At 50.1% G+C, this 18,314-nt stretch overlaps 1 long non-coding RNA gene across 1 annotated transcript; it reads right to left on the reverse strand.

The window, feature by feature from the left end:
- Positions 1-6,640: 6,640 nt before the first annotated feature.
- Positions 6,641-13,454, reverse strand: LOC135978201 (uncharacterized). The gene is made up of 3 exons (XR_010595613.1): positions 11,176-13,454; positions 8,464-10,754; positions 6,641-8,042 (listed from the first exon to the last, which is right to left on the reverse strand). It is a non-coding gene; the product is annotated as an uncharacterized LOC135978201 (long non-coding RNA).
- Between the last annotated feature and the right edge of the window lie 4,860 nt (positions 13,455-18,314).

Consider the following 18,314-nt stretch of genomic DNA (forward strand, 5'->3'; position numbering starts at 1 on the left):
CTTGCTCCCTGATTACAGGGCAGTCACATTCACCAACCTGTTAACGGAGACCCAAAGGGCCTCGGAGACGCAAACCCTAGTTACAGGGAGGTCAAGCTGCCCATGTTATGGTCATGATTCTAATCCCCCAGATTTCAAAAGCGAGATGCAACCTGTACCCTGATTACAGTGTGGTCGCTGGCATTAGCCAAATAGGGGAGACCGGAACCTGAATTACAGAAAGATCAAGCTGTCAAAGTACCAAAGAGCTCAATATGTCCCATCCTAGAGAGGCTTGTGACATAGACCCTAATTACAGGGTTGTCACGCTGACTAATGGGGCAGAGCACGGCGTAAAGCCAAATGAGCAAGAGGGCAGAGACCCGGACCCCAGATACAGGGCGGTCACATTGCTCAGTTTAACAAAGAGCTCAATGCCCCTCCAAAGACAGGGGGAGGTGACTTGCACCCTGATTACAGGGCAGTCACCCTCAATAGCCAGATAACGGAGCAGAATGTCAAAACGACACAATAGCACAGACCGGGACCCAGCTTACAGGGCGGTCACGCTGCTCAAGGTATTAAGAGGCTCGAGATTCCCCTACAGTCTAATTACATGACCTGAGGCCTGATTTGAGGTTGGTTACTGTGCCCAGAGTTCCTTTCCTTTTCCTCCATCTTCTTTTCTCCTCTGTGTGTGGCATTCCTGACACTTCCTTCTTCTCCACTTTTGCTTCATGAGGTCTGAAACAGAGAGAGAGAGCACAAGGCGTGTGTAAGTGAGAACCGACAATGCCATGTCCCGCACGCAAACTCAGTGTAATCTACTGATACACTGTTCCTTTCCGCATCTGCAGACAGTCTGGATATTTAGGTCCAAGACAGTTCTTTGTGGTCCTCAGACACTTCCACAAGCATTTCCTGCTCCTCCCAAGCTGCACTGGGTGAGAAAACTACTGGGCCCATTCCCCTCTAAAGCCACAATCTCCAGATTTCCCCTTGACAATTATTTCACCAGGCAGCCTCCATACAAAATCAGGAGGAATAAAATGATGAAGGAGGTAAGGAATTAGTTGACAAGTATTCCTAAATCAATGTGACAAGGTATACTGCCTGGAATGACTTAGTCCAAAACAGCCCCAGACACTCCCTTTCGGATCTTACCACCAGTAGCATGTCAGATCTCCAAGAGTCCAAAAAGTGAGTAGAAAGCAGGAGACTTGGTTGCAGAATTCCAGGCAAGTTGGAAGCGCTGTTTGAAGAGCCGGAACTCTGGACACAGTGTCATGGGGGTGCCATAAATAGTAGCAGATGAGACCTGTACCCTGTTTACAGGGCGCTCATTCAGGGCAGTGGCTGCATTTGGCCAAGTGCCAAGAGACTAGAGGGCAAAGACCAGATCCCTGATTACAGGGCGGTCGTTGGCAGCAGGCTGTGAAGACAGCACGAGGCCAAGAGACCCAGAGGGCCTCGGAGACGCACACCCTAGTTACAGGGAGGTCAAGCTGCCCATGTTATGGACATGATTCTAATCCCCCAGATTTCAAAAGCGAGATGCAACCTGTACCCTGATTACAGGGTGGTCGCTGGCATTAGCCAAATAGGGGAGACCATAACCTGAATTACAGGAAGGTCAAGCTGTCAAAGTACCAAAGAGCTCGATATGTCCCATCCTAGAGAGGCTTGTGACATGGACCCTAATTACAGGTTTGTCACGCTGACTAATGGGGCAGAGCACGGCGTAAAGCCAAATGAGCAAGAGGGCAGAGACCCAGACCCCAGTTACAGGGCGGTCACATTCCTCAGTTTAACAAAGAGCTCAATGCCCCTCCAAAGACACGGGGAGGTGACTTGCACCCTGATTACAGGGCAGTCACATTCACCAACCTGTTAACGGAGACCCAAAGGGCCTCGGAGACGCAAACCCTAGTTACAGGGAGGTCAAGCTGCCCATGTTATGGTCTAGATTCTAATCCCCCAGATTTCAAAAGCGAGATGCAACCTGTACCCTGATTACAGGGTGGTCGCTGGCATTAGCCAAATAGGGGAGACCATAACCTGATTTACAGGAAGGTCAAGCTGTCAAAGTACCAAAGAGCTCGATATGTCCCATCCTAGAGAGGCTTGTGACATAGACCCTAATTACAGGGTTGTCACGCTGACTAATGGGGCAGAGCACGGCGTAAAGCCAAATGAGCAAGATGGCAGAGACCCGGACCCCAGATACAGGGCGGTCACATTGCTCAGTTTAACAAAGAGCTCAATGCCCCTCCAAAGACAGAGGGAGGTGACTTGCACCCTGATTACAGGGCAGTCACCCTCAATAGCCAGATAACGGAGCAGAATGTCAAAACGACACAATAGCACAGACCGGGACCCAGCTTACAGGGCGGTCACGCTGCTCAAGGTATTAAGAGGCTCGAGATTCCCCTACAGTCTAATTACATGACCTGAGGCCTGATTTGAGGTTGGTTACTGTGCCCAGAGTTCCTTTCCTTTTCCTCCATCTTCTTTTCTCCTCTGTGTGTGGCATTCCTGACACTTCCTTCTTCTCCACTTTTGCTTCATGAGGTCTGAAACAGAGAGAGAGAGCACAAGGCGTGTGTAAGTGAGAACCGACAATGCCATGTCCTGCACGCAAACTCAGTGTAATCTACTGATACACTGTTCCTTTTCGCATCTGCAGACAGTCTGGATATTTAGGTCCAAGACAGTTCTTTGTGGTCCTCAGACATTTCCAGAAGCATTTCCCGCTCCTCCCAGGCTGCACTGGGTGAGAAAACTACTGGGCCCATTCCCCTCTAAAGCCACAATCTCCAGATTTCCCCTTGACAATTATTTCACCAGGCAACCTCCATACAAAATCAGGAGGAATAAAATGATGAAGGGGGGTAAGGAATTAATTGACAAGTATTCCTAAATCAATGTGACAAGGTATACTGCCTGGAATGACTTAGTCCAAAACAGCCCCAGACACTCCCTTTCGGATCTTACCACCAGTAGCATGTCAGATCTCCAAGAGTCCAAAAAGTGAGTAGAAAGCAGAAGACTTGGCTGCAGAATTCCAGGCAAGTTGGAAGCGCTGTTTGAAGGGCCGGAACTCTGGACAGAGTGTCATGGGCATGCCATAAATAGTAGCAGATGAGACCTGTACCCTGTTTACAGGGTGCTCATTCAGGGCAGTGGCTGCATTTGGCCAAATGCCAAGAGACTAGAGGGCAAAGACCAGATCCCTGATTACAGGGCGGTCGTTGGCAGCAGGCTGTGAAGACAGCACGAGGCCAAGAGACCCAGAGGGCCTCGGAGACGCACACCCTAGTTACAGGGAGGTCAAGCTGCCCATGTTATGGACATGATTCTAATCCCCCAGATTTCAAAAGCGAGAGGCAACCTGTACCCTGATTACAGGGTGGTCGCTGGCATTAGCCAAATAGGGGAGACCATAACCTGAATTACAGGAAGGTCAAGCTGTCAAAGTACCAAAGAGCTCGATATGTCCCATCCTAGAGAGGCTTGTGACATGGACCCTAATTACAGGTTTGTCACGCTGACTAATGGGGCAGAGCACGGCGTAAAGCCAAATGAGCAAGAGGGCAGAGACCCAGACCCCAGTTACAGGGCGGTCACATTCCTCAGTTTAACAAAGAGCTCAATGCCCCTCCAAAGACACGGGGAGGTGACTTGCACCCTGATTACAGGGCAGTCACATTCACCAACCTGTTAACGGAGACCCAAAGGGCCTCGGAGACGCAAACCCTAGTTACAGGGAGGTCAAGCTGCCCATGTTATGGTCTAGATTCTAATCCCCCAGATTTCAAAAGCGAGATGCAAGCTGTACCCTGATTACAGGGTGGTCGCTGGCATTAGCCAAATAGGGGAGACCATAACCTGATTTACAGGAAGGTCAAGCTGTCAAAGTACCAAAGAGCTCGATATGTCCCATCCTAGAGAGGCTTGTGACATAGACCCTAATTACAGGGTTGTCACGCTGACTAATGGGGCAGAGCACGGCGTAAAGCCAAATGAGCAAGAGGGCAGAGACCCGGACCCCAGATACAGGGCGGTCACATTGCTCAGTTTAACAAAGAGCTCAATGCCCCTCCAAAGACAGGGGGAGGTGACTTGCACCCTGATTACAGGGCAGTCACCCTCAATAGCCAGATAACGGAGCAGAATGTCAAAACGACACAATAGCACAGACCGGGACCCAGCTTACAGGGCGGTCACGCTGCTCAAGGTATTAAGAGGCTCGAGATTCCCCTACAGTCTAATTACATGACCTGAGGCCTGATTTGAGGTTGGTTACTGTGCCCAGAGTTCCTTTCCTTTTCCTCCATCTTCTTTTCTCCTCTGTGTGTGGCATTCCTGACACTTCCTTCTTCTCCACTTTTGCTTCATGAGGTCTGAAACAGAGAGAGAGAGCACAAGGCGTGTGTAAGTGAGAACCGACAATGCCATGTCCTGCACGCAAACTCAGTGTAATCTACTGATACACTGTTCCTTTCCGCATCTGCAGACAGTCTGGATATTTAGGTCCAAGACAGTTCTTTGTGGTCCTCAGACATTTCCAGAAGCATTTCCCGCTCCTCCCAGGCTGCACTGGGTGAGAAAACTACTGGGCCCATTCCCCTCTAAAGCCACAATCTCCAGATTTCCCCTTGACAATTATTTCACCAGGCAACCTCCATACAAAATCAGGAGGAATAAAATGATGAAGGGGGGTAAGGAATTAATTGACAAGTATTCCTAAATCAATGTGACAAGGTATACTGCCTGGAATGACTTAGTCCAAAACAGCCCCAGACACTCCCTTTCGGATCTTACCACCAGTAGCATGTCAGATCTCCAAGAGTCCAAAAAGTGAGTAGAAAGCAGAAGACTTGGCTGCAGAATTCCAGGCAAGTTGGAAGCGCTGTTTGAAGGGCCGGAACTCTGGACACAGTGTCATGGGCATGCCATAAATAGTAGCAGATGAGACCTGTACCCTGTTTACAGGGTGCTCATTCAGGGCAGTGGCTGCATTTGGCCAAATGCCAAGAGACTAGAGGGCAAAGACCAGATCCCTGATTACAGGGCGGTCGTTGGCAGCAGGCTGTGAAGACAGCACGAGGCCAAGAGACCCAGAGGGCCTCGGAGACGCACACCCTAGTTACAGGGAGGTCAAGCTGCCCATGTTATGGACATGATTCTAATCCCCCAGATTTCAAAAGCGAGAGGCAACCTGTACCCTGATTACAGGGTGGTCGCTGGCATTAGCCAAATAGGGGAGACCATAACCTGAATTACAGGAAGGTCAAGCTGTCAAAGTACCAAAGAGCTCGATATGTCCCATCCTAGAGAGGCTTGTGACATGGACCCTAATTACAGGTTTGTCACGCTGACTAATGGGGCAGAGCACGGCGTAAAGCCAAATCAGCAAGAGGGCAGAGACCCAGACCCCAGTTACAGGGCGGTCACATTCCTCAGTTTAACAAAGAGCTCAATGCCCCTCCAAAGACACGGGGAGGTGACTTGCACCCTGATTACAGGGCAGTCACATTCACCAACCTGTTAACGGAGACCCAAAGGGCCTCGGAGACGCAAACCCTAGTTACAGGGAGGTCAAGCTGCCCATGTTATGGTCTAGATTCTAATCCCCCAGATTTCAAAAGCGAGATGCAAGCTGTACCCTGATTACAGGGTGGTCGCTGGCATTAGCCAAATAGGGGAGACCATAACCTGATTTACAGGAAGGTCAAGCTGTCAAAGTACCAAAGAGCTCGATATGTCCCATCCTAGAGAGGCTTGTGACATAGACCCTAATTACAGGGTTGTCACGCTGACTAATGGGGCAGAGCACGGCGTAAAGCCAAATGAGCAAGATGGCAGAGACCCGGACCCCAGATACAGGGCGGTCACATTGCTCAGTTTAACAAAGAGCTCAATGCCCCTCCAAAGACAGAGGGAGGTGACTTGCACCCTGATTACAGGGCAGTCACCCTCAATAGCCAGATAACGGAGCAGAATGTCAAAACGACACAATAGCACAGACCGGGACCCAGCTTACAGGGCGGTCACGCTGCTCAAGGTATTAAGAGGCTCGAGATTCCCCTACAGTCTAATTACATGACCTGAGGCCTGATTTGAGGTTGGTTACTGTGCCCAGAGTTCCTTTCCTTTTCCTCCATCTTCTTTTCTCCTCTGTGTGTGGCATTCCTGACACTTCCTTCTTCTCCACTTTTGCTTCATGAGGTCTGAAACAGAGAGAGAGAGCACAAGGCGTGTGTAAGTGAGAACCGACAATGCCATGTCCTGCACGCAAACTCAGTGTAATCTACTGATACACTGTTCCTTTTCGCATCTGCAGACAGTCTGGATATTTAGGTCCAAGACAGTTCTTTGTGGTCCTCAGACATTTCCAGAAGCATTTCCCGCTCCTCCCAAGCTGCACTGGGTGAGAAAACTACTGGGCCCATTCCCCTCTAAAGCCACAATCTCCAGATTTCCCCTTGACAATTATTTCACCAGGCAACCTCCATACAAAATCAGGAGGAATAAAATGATGAAGGGGGGTAAGGAATTAATTGACAAGTATTCCTAAATCAATGTGACAAGGTATACTGCCTGGAATGACTTAGTCCAAAACAGCCCCAGACACTCCCTTTCGGATCTTACCACCAGTAGCATGTCAGATCTCCAAGAGTCCAAAAAGTGAGTAGAAAGCAGAAGACTTGGCTGCAGAATTCCAGGCAAGTTGGAAGCGCTGTTTGAAGGGCCGGAACTCTGGACACAGTGTCATGGGCATGCCATAAATAGTAGCAGATGAGACCTGTACCCTGTTTACAGGGTGCTCATTCAGGGCAGTGGCTGCATTTGGCCAAATGCCAAGAGACTAGAGGGCAAAGACCAGATCCCTGATTACAGGGCGGTCGTTGGCAGCAGGCTGTGAAGACAGCACGAGGCCAAGAGACCCAGAGGGCCTCGGAGACGCACACCCTAGTTACAGGGAGGTCAAGCTGCCCATGTTATGGACATGATTCTAATCCCGCAGATTTCAAAAGCGAGACGCAACCTGTACCCTGATTACAGGGTGGTCGCTGGCATTAGCCAAATAGGGGAGACCATAACCTGAATTACAGGAAGGTCAAGCTGTCAAAGTACCAAAGAGCTCGATATGTCCCATCCTAGAGAGGCTTGTGACATGGACCCTAATTACAGGGATGTCACGCTGACTAATGGGGCAGAGCACGGCGTAAAGCCAAATGAGCAAGAGGGCAGAGACCCAGACCCCAGTTACAGGGCGGTCACATTGCTCAGTTTAACAAAGATCTCAATGCCCCTCCAAAGACAGGGGGAGGTGACTTGCACCCTGATTACAGGGCAGTCACATTCACCAACCTGTTAACGGAGACCCAAAGGGCCTCGGAGACGCAAACCCTAGTTACAGGGAGGTCAAGGTGCCCATGTTATGGTCCAGATTCTAATCCCCCAGATTTCAAAAGCGAGATGCAACCTGTACCCTGATTACAGGGAGGTCGCTGGCATTAGCCAAAGAGGAGAGACCGGAACCTGAATTACAGAAAGATCAAGGTGCCAAAGTACCAAAGAGCTCGATATGTCCCATCCTAGAGAGGCTTGTGACATGGACCCTAATTACAGGGTTGTCACGCTGACTAATGGGGCAGAGCACGGCGTAAAGCCAAATGAGCAAGATGGCAGAGACCCGGACCCCAGATACAGGGCGGTCACATTGCTCAGTTTAACAAAGAGCTCAATGCCCCTCCAAAGACAGAGGGAGGTGACTTGCACCCTGATTACAGGGCAGTCACCCTCAATAGCCAGATAACGGAGCAGAATGTCAAAACGACACAATAGCACAGACCGGGACCCAGCTTACAGGGCGGTCACGCTGCTCAAGGTATTAAGAGGCTCGAGATTCCCCTACAGTCTAATTACATGACCTGAGGCCTGATTTGAGGTTGGTTACTGTGCCCAGAGTTCCTTTCCTTTTCCTCCATCTTCTTTTCTCCTCTGTGTGTGGCATTCCTGACACTTCCTTCTTCTCCACTTTTGCTTCATGAGGTCTGAAACAGAGAGAGAGAGCACAAGGCGTGTGTAAGTGAGAACCGACAATGCCATGTCCTGCACGCAAACTCAGTGTAATCTACTGATACACTGTTCCTTTTCGCATCTGCAGACAGTCTGGATATTTAGGTCCAAGACAGTTCTTTGTGGTCCTCAGACATTTCCAGAAGCATTTCCCGCTCCTCCCAAGCTGCACTGGGTGAGAAAACTACTGGGCCCATTCCCCTCTAAAGCCACAATCTCCAGATTTCCCCTTGACAATTATTTCACCAGGCAACCTCCATACAAAATCAGGAGGAATAAAATGATGAAGGGGGGTAAGGAATTAATTGACAAGTATTCCTAAATCAATGTGACAAGGTATACTGCCTGGAATGACTTAGTCCAAAACAGCCCCAGACACTCCCTTTCGGATCTTACCACCAGTAGCATGTCAGATCTCCAAGAGTCCAAAAAGTGAGTAGAAAGCAGAAGACTTGGCTGCAGAATTCCAGGCAAGTTGGAAGCGCTGTTTGAAGGGCCGGAACTCTGGACAGAGTGTCATGGGCATGCCATAAATAGTAGCAGATGAGACCTGTACCCTGTTTACAGGGTGCTCATTCAGGGCAGTGGCTGCATTTGGCCAAATGCCAAGAGACTAGAGGGCAAAGACCAGATCCCTGATTACAGGGCGGTCGTTGGCAGCAGGCTGTGAAGACAGCACGAGGCCAAGAGACCCAGAGGGCCTCGGAGACGCACACCCTAGTTACAGGGAGGTCAAGCTGCCCATGTTATGGACATGATTCTAATCCCCCAGATTTCAAAAGCGAGATGCAACCTGTACCCTGATTACAGGGTGGTCGCTGGCATTAGCCAAATAGGGGAGACCATAACCTGAATTACAGGAAGGTCAAGCTGTCAAAGTACCAAAGAGCTCGATATGTCCCATCCTAGAGAGGCTTGTGACATGGACCCTAATTACAGGTTTGTCACGCTGACTAATGGGGCAGAGCACGGCGTAAAGCCAAATCAGCAAGAGGGCAGAGACCCAGACCCCAGTTACAGGGCGGTCACATTCCTCAGTTTAACAAAGAGCTCAATGCCCCTCCAAAGACACGGGGAGGTGACTTGCACCCTGATTACAGGGCAGTCACATTCACCAACCTGTTAACGGAGACCCAAAGGGCCTCTGAGACGCAAACCCTAGTTACAGGGAGGTCAAGCTGCCCATGTTATGGTCATGATTCTAATCCCCCAGATTTCAAAAGCGAGATGCAACCTGTACCCTGATTACAGGGTGGTCGCTGGCATTAGCCAAATAGGGGAGACCATAACCTGAATTACAGGAAGGTCAAGCTGTCAAAGTACCAAAGAGCTCGATATGTCCCATCCTAGAGAGGCTTGTGACATAGACCCTAATTACAGGGATGTCACGCTGACTAATGGGGCAGAGCACGGCGTAAAGCCAAATGAGCAAGAGGGCAGAGACCCAGACCCCAGTTACAGGGCGGTCACATTGCTCAGTTTAACAAAGATCTCAATGCCCCTCCAAAGACAGGGGGAGGTGACTTGCACCCTGATTACAGGGCAGTCACATTCACCAACCTGTTAACGGAGACCCAAAGGGCCTCGGAGACGCAAACCCTAGTTACAGGGAGGTCAAGGTGCCCATGTTATGGTCCAGATTCTAATCCCCCAGATTTCAAAAGCGAGATGCAACCTGTACCCTGATTACAGGGAGGTCGCTGGCATTAGCCAAAGAGGAGAGACCGGAACCTGAATTACAGAAAGATCAAGGTGCCAAAGTACCAAAGAGCTCGATATGTCCCATCCTAGAGAGGCTTGTGACATAGACCCTAATTACAGGGATGTCACGCTGACTAATGGGGCAGAGCACGGCGTAAAGCCAAATGAGCAAGAGGGCAGAGACCCAGACCCCAGTTACAGGGCGGTCACATTGCTCAGTTGAACAAAGAGCTCAATGCCCCTCCAAAGACAGGGGGAGGTGACTTGCACCCTGATTACAGGGCAGTCACATTCACCAACCTGTTAACGGAGACCCAAAGGGCCTCGGAGACGCAAACCCTAGTTACAGGGAGGTCAAGCTGCCCATGTTATGGTCTAGATTCTAATCCCCCAGATTTCAAAAGCGAGATGCAAGCTGTACCCTGATTACAGGGTGGTCGCTGGCATTAGCCAAATAGGGGAGACCATAACCTGATTTACAGGAAGGTCAAGCTGTCAAAGTACCAAAGAGCTCGATATGTCCCATCCTAGAGAGGCTTGTGACATAGACCCTAATTACAGGGTTGTCACGCTGACTAATGGGGCAGAGCACAGCGTAAAGCCAAATGAGCAAGATGGCAGAGACCCGGACCCCAGATACAGGGCGGTCACATTGCTCAGTTTAACAAAGAGCTCAATGCCCCTCCAAAGACAGAGGGAGGTGACTTGCACCCTGATTACAGGGCAGTCACCCTCAATAGCCAGATAACGGAGCAGAATGTCAAAACGACACAATAGCACAGACCGGGACCCAGCTTACAGGGCGGTCACGCTGCTCAAGGTATTAAGAGGCTCGAGATTCCCCTACAGTCTAATTACATGACCTGAGGCCTGATTTGAGGTTGGTTACTGTGCCCAGAGTTCCTTTCCTTTTCCTCCATCTTCTTTTCTCCTCTGTGTGTGGCATTCCTGACACTTCCTTCTTCTCCACTTTTGCTTCATGAGGTCTGAAACAGAGAGAGAGAGCACAAGGCATGTGTAAGTGAGAACCGACAATGCCATGTCCTGCACGCAAACTCAGTGTAATCTACTGATACACTGTTCCTTTTCGCATCTGCAGACAGTCTGGATATTTAGGTCCAAGACAGTTCTTTGTGGTCCTCAGACATTTCCAGAAGCATTTCCCGCTCCTCCCAAGCTGCACTGGGTGAGAAAACTACTGGGCCCATTCCCCTCTAAAGCCACAATCTCCAGATTTCCCCTTGACAATTATTTCACCAGGCAACCTCCATACAAAATCAGGAGGAATAAAATGATGAAGGGGGGTAAGGAATTAATTGACAAGTATTCCTAAATCAATGTGACAAGGTATACTGCCTGGAATGACTTAGTCCAAAACAGCCCCAGACACTCCCTTTCGGATCTTACCACCAGTAGCATGTCAGATCTTCAAGAGTCCAAAAAGTGAGTAGAAAGCAGAAGACTTGGCTGCAGAATTCCAGGCAAGTTGGAAGCGCTGTTTGAAGGGCCGGAACTCTGGACACAGTGTCATGGGCGTGCCATAAATAGTAGCAGATGAGACCTGTACCCTGTTTACAGGGTGCTCATTCAGGGCAGTGGCTGCATTTGGCCAAATGCCAAGAGACTAGAGGGCAAAGACCAGATCCCTGATTACAGGGGGGTCGTTGGCAGCAGGCTGTGAAGACAGCACGAGGCCAAGAGACCCAGAGGGCCTCGGAGACGCAAACCCTAGTTACAGGGAGGTCAAGCTGCCCATGTTATGGTCATGATTCTAATCCCCCAAAAGCGAGATGCAACCTGTACCCTGATTACAGGGTGGTCGCTGGCATTAGCCAAATAGGGGAGACCATAACCTGAATTACAGGAAGGTCAAGCTGTCAAAGTACCAAAGAGCTCGATATGTCCCATCCTAGAGAGGCTTGTGACATGGACCCTAATTACAGGGATGTCACGCTGACTAATGGGGCAGAGCACGGCGTAAAGCCAAATGAGCAAGAGGGCAGAGACCCAGACCCCAGTTACAGGGCGGTCACATTGCTCAGTTGAACAAAGAGCTCAATGCCCCTCCAAAGACAGGGGGAGGTGACTTGCACCCTGATTACAGGGCAGTCACATTCACCAACCTGTTAACGGAGACCCAAAGGGCCTCGGAGACGCAAACCCTAGTTACAGGGAGGTCAAGCTGCCCATGTTATGGTCTAGATTCTAATCCCCCAGATTTCAAAAGCGAGATGCAACCTGTACCCTGATTACAGGGTGGTCGCTGGCATTAGCCAAATAGGGGAGACCATAACCTGATTTACAGGAAGGTCAAGCTGTCAAAGTACCAAAGAGCTCGATATGTCCCATCCTAGAGAGGCTTGTGACATAGACCCTAATTACAGGGTTGTCACGCTGACTAATGGGGCAGAGCACGGCGTAAAGCCAAATGAGCAAGAGGGCAGAGACCCAGACCCCAGTTACAGGGCGGTCACATTGCTCAGTTTAACAAAGATCTCAATGCCCCTCCAAAGACAGGGGGAGGTGACTTGCACCCTGATTACAGGGCAGTCACATTCACCAACCTGTTAACGGAGACCCAAAGGGCCTCGGAGACGCAAACCCTAGTTACAGGGAGGTCAAGGTGCCCATGTTATGGTCCAGATTCTAATCCCCCAGATTTCAAAAGCGAGATGCAACCTGTACCCTGATTACAGGGAGGTCGCTGGCATTAGCCAAAGAGGAGAGACCGGAACCTGAATTACAGAAAGATCAAGGTGCCAAAGTACCAAAGAGCTCGATATGTCCCATCCTAGAGAGGCTTGTGACATAGACCCTAATTACAGGGATGTCACGCTGACTAATGGGGCAGAGCACGGCGTAAAGCCAAATGAGCAAGAGGGCAGAGACCCAGACCCCAGTTACAGGGCGGTCACATTGCTCAGTTGAACAAAGAGCTCAATGCCCCTCCAAAGACAGGGGGAGGTGACTTGCACCCTGATTACAGGGCAGTCACATTCACCAACCTGTTAACGGAGACCCAAAGGGCCTCGGAGACGCAAACCCTAGTTACAGGGAGGTCAAGCTGCCCATGTTATGGTCTAGATTCTAATCCCCCAGATTTCAAAAGCGAGATGCAAGCTGTACCCTGATTACAGGGTGGTCGCTGGCATTAGCCAAATAGGGGAGACCATAACCTGATTTACAGGAAGGTCAAGCTGTCAAAGTACCAAAGAGCTCGATATGTCCCATCCTAGAGAGGCTTGTGACATAGACCCTAATTACAGGGTTGTCACGCTGACTAATGGGGCAGAGCACGGCGTAAAGCCAAATGAGCAAGATGGCAGAGACCCGGACCCCAGATACAGGGCGGTCACATTGCTCAGTTTAACAAAGAGCTCAATGCCCCTCCAAAGACAGAGGGAGGTGACTTGCACCCTGATTACAGGGCAGTCACCCTCAATAGCCAGATAACGGAGCAGAATGTCAAAACGACACAATAGCACAGACCGGGACCCAGCTTACAGGGCGGTCACGCTGCTCAAGGTATTAAGAGGCTCGAGATTCCCCTACAGTCTAATTACATGACCTGAGGCCTGATTTGAGGTTGGTTACTGTGCCCAGAGTTCCTTTCCTTTTCCTCCATCTTCTTTTCTCCTCTGTGTGTGGCATTCCTGACACTTCCTTCTTCTCCACTTTTGCTTCATGAGGTCTGAAACAGAGAGAGAGAGCACAAGGCGTGTGTAAGTGAGAACCGACAATGCCATGTCCTGCACGCAAACTCAGTGTAATCTACTGATACACTGTTCCTTTTCGCATCTGCAGACAGTCTGGATATTTAGGTCCAAGACAGTTCTTTGTGGTCCTCAGACATTTCCAGAAGCATTTCCCGCTCCTCCCAAGCTGCACTGGGTGAGAAAACTACTGGGCCCATTCCCCTCTAAAGCCACAATCTCCAGATTTCCCCTTGACAATTATTTCACCAGGCAACCTCCATACAAAATCAGGAGGAATAAAATGATGAAGGGGGGTAAGGAATTAATTGACAAGTATTCCTAAATCAATGTGACAAGGTATACTGCCTGGAATGACTTAGTCCAAAACAGCCCCAGACACTCCCTTTCGGATCTTACCACCAGTAGCATGTCAGATCTCCAAGAGTCCAAAAAGTGAGTAGAAAGCAGAAGACTTGGCTGCAGAATTCCAGGCAAGTTGGAAGCGCTGTTTGAAGGGCCGGAACTCTGGACACAGTGTCATGGGCGTGCCATAAATAGTAGCAGATGAGACCTGTACCCTGTTTACAGGGTGCTCATTCAGGGCAGTGGCTGCATTTGGCCAAATGCCAAGAGACTAGAGGGCAAAGACCAGATCCCTGATTACAGGGGGGTCGTTGGCAGCAGGCTGTGAAGACAGCACGAGGCCAAGAGACCCAGAGGGCCTCGGAGACGCAAACCCTAGTTACAGGGAGGTCAAGCTGCCCATGTTATGGTCATGATTCTAATCCCCCAGATTTCAAAAGCGAGATGCAACCTGTACCCTGATTACAGGGTGGTCGCTGGCATTAGCCAAATAGGGGAGACCATAACCTGAATTACAGGAAGGTCAAGCTGTCAAAGTACCAAAGAGCTCGATATGTCCCATCCTAGAGAGGCTTGTGACATGGACCCTAATTACAGGGATGTCACGCTGACTAATGGGGCAGAGCACGGCGTAAAGCCAAATGAGCAAGAGGGCAGAGACCCAGACCCCAGTTACAGGGCGGTCACATTGCTCAGTTGAACAAAGAGCTCAATGCCCCTCCAAAGACAGGGGGAGGTGACTTGCACCCTGATTACAGGGCAGTCACATTCACCAACCTGTTAACGGAGACCCAAAGGGCCTCGGAGACGCAAACCCTAGTTACAGGGAGGTCAAGCTGCCCATGTTATGGTCCAGATTCTAATCCCCCAGATTTCAAAAGCGAGATGCAACCTGTACCCTGATTACAGGGAGGTCGCTGGCATTAGCCAAAGAGGAGAGACCGGAACCTGAATTACAGAAAGATCAAGGTGCCAAAGTACCAAAGAGCTCGATATGTCCCATCCTAGAGAGGCTTGTGACATAGACCCTAATTACAGGGATGTCACGCTGACTAATGGGGCAGAGCACGGCGTAAAGCCAAATGAGCAAGAGGGCAGAGACCCAGACCCCAGTTACAGGGCGGTCACATTGCTCAGTTGAACAAAGAGCTCAATGCCCCTCCAAAGACAGGGGGAGGTGACTTGCACCCTGATTACAGGGCAGTCACATTCACCAACCTGTTAACGGAGACCCAAAGGGCCTCGGAGACGCAAACCCTAGTTACAGGGAGGTCAAGCTGCCCATGTTATGGTCTAGATTCTAATCCCCCAGATTTCAAAAGCGAGATGCAAGCTGTACCCTGATTACAGGGTGGTCGCTGGCATTAGCCAAATAGGGGAGACCATAACCTGATTTACAGGAAGGTCAAGCTGTCAAAGTACCAAAGAGCTCGATATGTCCCATCCTAGAGAGGCTTGTGACATAGACCCTAATTACAGGGTTGTCACGCTGACTAATGGGGCAGAGCACGGCGTAAAGCCAAATGAGCAAGATGGCAGAGACCCGGACCCCAGATACAGGGCGGTCACATTGCTCAGTTTAACAAAGAGCTCAATGCCCCTCCAAAGACAGAGGGAGGTGACTTGCACCCTGATTACAGGGCAGTCACCCTCAATAGCCAGATAACGGAGCAGAATGTCAAAACGACACAATAGCACAGACCGGGACCCAGCTTACAGGGCGGTCACGCTGCTCAAGGTATTAAGAGGCTCGAGATTCCCCTACAGTCTAATTACATGACCTGAGGCCTGATTTGAGGTTGGTTACTGTGCCCAGAGTTCCTTTCCTTTTCCTCCATCTTCTTTTCTCCTCTGTGTGTGGCATTCCTGACACTTCCTTCTTCTCCACTTTTGCTTCATGAGGTCTGAAACAGAGAGAGAGAGCACAAGGCGTGTGTAAGTGAGAACCGACAATGCCATGTCCTGCACGCAAACTCAGTGTAATCTACTGATACACTGTTCCTTTTCGCATCTGCAGACAGTCTGGATATTTAGGTCCAAGACAGTTCTTTGTGGTCCTCAGACATTTCCAGAAGCATTTCCCGCTCCTCCCAAGCTGCACTGGGTGAGAAAACTACTGGGCCCATTCCCCTCTAAAGCCACAATCTCCAGATTTCCCCTTGACAATTATTTCACCAGGCAACCTCCATACAAAATCAGGAGGAATAAAATGATGAAGGGGGGTAAGGAATTAATTGACAAGTATTCCTAAATCAATGTGACAAGGTATACTGCCTGGAATGACTTAGTCCAAAACAGCCCCAGACACTCCCTTTCGGATCTTACCACCAGTAGCATGTCAGATCTCCAAGAGTCCAAAAAGTGAGTAGAAAGCAGAAGACTTGGCTGCAGAATTCCAGGCAAGTTGGAAGCGCTGTTTGAAGGGCCGGAACTCTGGACACAGTGTCATGGGCGTGCCATAAATAGTAGCAGATGAGACCTGTACCCTGTTTACAGGGTGCTCATTCAGGGCAGTGGCTGCATTTGGCCAAATGCCAAGAGACTAGAGGGCAAAGACCAGATCCCTGATTACAGGGGGGTCGTTGGCAGCAGGCTGTGAAGACAGCACGAGGCCAAGAGACCCAGAGGGCCTCGGAGACGCAAACCCTAGTTACAGGGAGGTCAAGCTGCCCATGTTATGGTCATGATTCTAATCCCCCAGATTTCAAAAGCGAGATGCAACCTGTACCCTGATTACAGGGTGGTCGCTGGCATTAGCCAAATAGGGGAGACCATAACCTGAATTACAGGAAGGTCAAGCTGTCAAAGTACCAAAGAGCTCGATATGTCCCATCCTAGAGAGGCTTGTGACATGGACCCTAATTACAGGGATGTCACGCTGACTAATGGGGCAGAGCACGGCGTAAAGCCAAATGAGCAAGAGGGCAGAGACCCAGACCCCAGTTACAGGGCGGTCACATTGCTCAGTTGAACAAAGAGCTCAATGCCCCTCCAAAGACAGGGGGAGGTGACTTGCACCCTGATTACAGGGCAGTCACATTCACCAACCTGTTAACGGAGACCCAAAGGGCCTCGGAGACGCAAACCCTAGTTACAGGGAGGTCAAGCTGCCCATGTTATGGTCTAGATTCTAATCCCCCAGATTTCAAAAGCGAGATGCAACCTGTACCCTGATTACAGGGTGGTCGCTGGCATTAGCCAAATAGGGGAGACCATAACCTGATTTACAGGAAGGTCAAGCTGTCAAAGTACCAAAGAGCTCGATATGTCCCATCCTAGAGAGGCTTGTGACATAGACCCTAATTACAGGGTTGTCACGCTGACTAATGGGGCAGAGCACGGCGTAAAGCCAAATGAGCAAGAGGGCAGAGACCCAGACCCCAGTTACAGGGCGGTCACATTGCTCAGTTTAACAAAGATCTCAATGCCCCTCCAAAGACAGGGGGAGGTGACTTGCACCCTGATTACAGGGCAGTCACATTCACCAACCTGTTAACGGAGACCCAAAGGGCCTCGGAGACGCAAACCCTAGTTACAGGGAGGTCAAGGTGCCCATGTTATGGTCCAGATTCTAATCCCCCAGATTTCAAAAGCGAGATGCAACCTGTACCCTGATTACAGGGAGGTCGCTGGCATTAGCCAAAGAGGAGAGACCGGAACCTGAATTACAGAAAGATCAAGGTGCCAAAGTACCAAAGAGCTCGATATGTCCCATCCTAGAGAGGCTTGTGACATAGACCCTAATTACAGGGATGTCACGCTGACTAATGGGGCAGAGCACGGCGTAAAGCCAAATGAGCAAGAGGGCAGAGACCCAGACCCCAGTTACAGGGTGGTCACATTGCTCAGTTGAACAAAGAGCTCAATGCCCCTCCAAAGACAGGGGGAGGTGACTTGCACCCTGATTACAGGGCAGTCACATTCACCAACCTGTTAACGGAGACCCAAAGGGCCTCGGAGACGCAAACCCTAGTTACAGGGAGGTCAAGCTGCCCATGTTATGGTCTAGATTCTAATCCCCCAGATTTCAAAAGCGAGATGCAAGCTGTACCCTGATTACAGGGTGGTCGCTGGCATTAGCCAAATAGGGGAGACCATAACCTGATTTACAGGAAGGTCAAGCTGTCAAAGTACCAAAGAGCTCGATATGTCCCATCCTAGAGAGGCTTGTGACATAGACCCTAATTACAGGGTTGTCACGCTGACTAATGGGGCAGAGCACGGCGTAAAGCCAAATGAGCAAGATGGCAGAGACCCGGACCCCAGATACAGGGCGGTCACATTGCTCAGTTTAACAAAGAGCTCAATGCCCCTCCAAAGACAGAGGGAGGTGACTTGCACCCTGATTACAGGGCAGTCACCCTCAATAGCCAGATAACGGAGCAGAATGTCAAAACGACACAATAGCACAGACCGGGACCCAGCTTACAGGGCGGTCACGCTGCTCAAGGTATTAAGAGGCTCGAGATTCCCCTACAGTCTAATTAC

Source organism: Chrysemys picta, unplaced genomic scaffold (genome assembly GCF_011386835.1).
Source record: "Chrysemys picta bellii isolate R12L10 unplaced genomic scaffold, ASM1138683v2 scaf171, whole genome shotgun sequence".
Classification (NCBI taxonomy): Eukaryota; Metazoa; Chordata; order Testudines; family Emydidae; genus Chrysemys; species Chrysemys picta.